Source organism: Capra hircus, chromosome 3 (genome assembly GCF_001704415.2).
Source record: "Capra hircus breed San Clemente chromosome 3, ASM170441v1, whole genome shotgun sequence".
NCBI classification, from domain to species: domain Eukaryota; kingdom Metazoa; phylum Chordata; class Mammalia; order Artiodactyla; family Bovidae; genus Capra; species Capra hircus.
In genome coordinates, this window is record NC_030810.1 from 22,231,491 (window position 1) to 22,234,910 (window position 3,420).

The 3,420-nt window shown below is 51.3% G+C and overlaps 1 pseudogene across 1 annotated transcript; it reads right to left on the reverse strand.

The window, feature by feature from the left end:
* Positions 2,436–3,175, reverse strand: LOC102172508 (annotated as a pseudogene). Its single transcript, XR_001295504.2, has one exon. The product of XR_001295504.2 is annotated as a 60S ribosomal protein L9 pseudogene (transcript).

Consider the following 3,420-nt stretch of genomic DNA (forward strand, 5'->3'; position numbering starts at 1 on the left):
AACTCTCTTGCGCCTGGGTCTCTCTCCTTCACATCTCAGGCCATTCTTCTCTCCAGCCTCTCTCATCACCTCCCCACTCCCTGTGTGAGTTTCCAGCTCTTTCTTGTGTTTTCCCCGACTTTCTGCCTTCGCTGCTGGCTGGCTGGCTTTTCTCCTCTTTCGGCCTTGCTCTCTCTGCCTTGCCTTCCTTGACCCTGTGTTTTCTCCCTGAGGGTTTTCTTGAGCCTCTTTATGCCTTGGTCTCTGTCTGTGGTCTTTCTCAGGCTTCCTGCCTGATTCTTGGTTTCTCCCGCCTCTGTGTGCACGTATCTCTGCCTCTCTCCACGTGTCTCTGTGTCTCTGTCTCCGTGGCCCATTCCCTGTCTCTGCACCTCCTCAGCCCCTGAACTGAGAGGGCCGGGAGGAGGGGAGCCAGGAGAGACTTCCCTTCCATCGCCCCCTGGGAACCGGCAGGGCTTCCGCCCACCCCAGTGTGCTGAGGCTGAGGCCTGGAGCTGAGGAAATGCATCTGTCATTTCTGATGGAAAGGGCCCCTCTCAGGAGGCCTCTGCCCTCCCCCGGCTCCCCCTCACCTGCCCATGAACTCTGGGAGCACCTGAGGGAGAGCCGCTTGCGGGAAGAGGGTTCCACGCAGGAGCAGCCTTCCAAGGAAAACACGGCCTTGATAGATCGTGTGTTGGGAGGGAGCTGGCTCCTCACACTGTTAATTGCCAGCCTGACCTCCTCCACAGCCCCTGCAGCAGGGGGAGGCGGAGCCCTCATGTTGAGTTTCTCCTTTTGGCCAAACCAGGAGGATGGGAGTCAGGGAACTGGAGCCCACCTAAGGGCTTCCTGGGGCTTGTAGTTACAAAACATTTTCATTGCCAGCACCTCTCTGTTCTCAAGTCAGGGGGTACTTGTGTGAGTGTGTGTTCAGTCGTGTCCAATTTCTTGCGACCCCATAGACTGTAGACTGCCAGGCTCCTCTGTCCATGGAATTTTCCAGGCAAGGATACTGGAGTGGGTTGCCATTTCCTTCTCCAGGGGATCTTCTCAACCCTTTTAGGGAAAGAGGCATTAAGATTTAGAGGGGTGATAACTGTGAAAGGGCCACAGCGACTTAGGGGCAGAACTGAGAATATTTGACTCGAAATCCAGTCCCTCCTTTCCTTTCCTCCTCTCCCCAGTTTATTGTCAGAGGAGACGCCTAGGGAGTTATCTTAGCCTGAACCACACAAACAAAGGCGAAACTGCCCCAACTAGTCTGTATGGGAACATGGCAGTGTGACTTCCCTGGTGGCAAAGTGGATGGAAGTCTGCCTGCTCATGCAGGGGACTCCAGTTCTATCCCTGATCCAGGAAGATCCCACACGCCTCAGAGCAACTGAGCCTATGAGCCACAACTACTGAGCCTGTGCTCTAGAGCCTGCAAGCTGCAACTACTGAGCCCACGTGCTGCAACTGCGGAAGCCCGTGTGCCTAAAACCTGTGCTGTGTAACAAGACAGGCTGCCGCAATGAGAAGCCCATGCTCTGCCTCAAAGAGTAGTCCCCGCTCGCCGCAACTAGAGAAAGTCTGCACACGACGACGAGGACCCGCTGCAGCCATAAAAAAAAAAAAAAAGAACAAGAACAGAGGAGTAGGATGGGGAAGCAACCCATTTTGGGAAGGCAACAGGGACAGGTCCAAAGGAGAGCTTCTATAGGCTCTGCTTTTCCTCTCTCTATCCTGGCTTGGCCTGTGCTGGCTGGGTTGGCAGTGCCTGCCCTGCTCCTGCCCCTTCAAGAAGCTCTTCCCCTGAAAGAATCCACCTCAAGGGGAACCAGTAGCTAAGACTTCTCCGCAGCCCTCTGCCCAGGCACAGACCTGTCACTGCTCCAGCCCTGGGACCCTTCCTGAGAAGTGGGACAGACACGTGTGCCTGCAGGGCCACTCAGAGACTCACTGCTCCAGACTTGGGTCCACAGACAGGCACAGCTGGTGTTTGTGTGTGTGTGGAGACGCTCCATGCCCTCATAAGAACCATGCCCCTGTTCACAAACATTTGAACACAAGTCACTCACAGTCTGCCTACAAATGCATTCATAAACACACCTTCACACAGAACTACAGATGCAAAAGTCAACGTGTACTCATGTGGACGCATAGGCTTGAGCTCATCCCTACACAGACATGTGTATCCACAGGTCCTTGTGCGTACTGACATATGTATCACATTACACGCATGCTCATATACATACTTGCTAAGTCGCTTTAGTCAAGTCCGACGCTTTGCGACCCTATGGACTGTAGTCCACCAGGCTCCTTAGTTCATGGGATTCTCCAGGCAGGAATGCTGGAGCGAATTGCCATGCCCTCCTCCAGGAGATCTTCCCAACCCAGGGATCAAACTCATCTCCTACATTAGCAGGCAGGTTCTTTACCATTAGCACCACCTGGGAAGTAAGAACACATACTTTTTTTTTTTTTTCAAATCAAGAGTTTTTATTGTCTCTTTAAAGGATCACAACTGAGTCCATAGAACCATCTGCTATCTTGTTGTTTCTGCAGCAGGATCACTGAGATCTTATTCATCAGCCTGCTGAACTGTTCCTTTTTCAGATACATAGATACCATCCAAAAATTTTCTGATATCCTTGTTTTTAACTGTGGTGGCTTGCTGAATCAAAGCAGCTGAATTTGACACAAGTTCAATGTCATTTCCTTCAAGAATCAACTCATCTTTCTGGGCTTGGGATACTGAACAGGCCACCCCTGGCCTCATTCGAACCCTGCGTATGTATTTTCCACCCAAAAAATTTCGGATTTCCACAAGAGAATCATTCTCCTGAATAACAGCGTTGATGGGGAAGTGGGCATACACCGACCTCATCTTGTAACGGAAGCCCAGTGTAACACCCTTGATCATGTTCTGTACGTGACTACAGATTGTGCGAACAGTGGCCAGTTCCTTTCTGTTTCCCCACCATTTGTCAACACGGAGCCTCTTCTTTTTCTTTCCAAGGAGACTGAGTTCTACATTGATGTGATTGAAGTCCCTCCGCAGGGTGCCTCTGGGGCCCTTCACAATAACTGTCCGTCCCTTCAAGTTAATGTCGACATTTCCTGGGATGTCGACAGTCTGATTGCTGAGAATAGTCTTCCTTCTCACAGTAGATGCGGCAAAGAGCAAGAACACATACTTAATCGATAACATATTTACTGAGAGCCTGGTCATGGGTGACATATGATGATGCTAAGCTCTAGGGAATGAGGCAGAGTATCCTTTAGGTGATGTATTAGTCGGCTTGGACAACTCTAACAAAGTACTACAGATAAGGGGCTTACACAACAGACGTTCATTGCCTCACCATCCCAGAGGTGGCTGATCCAAAGTCAAGGCACTGGTCGTGCTGGTTTGCTCTGAGACCGCTCGTCCTGGCCGTCTTCTCCCTGTCACGT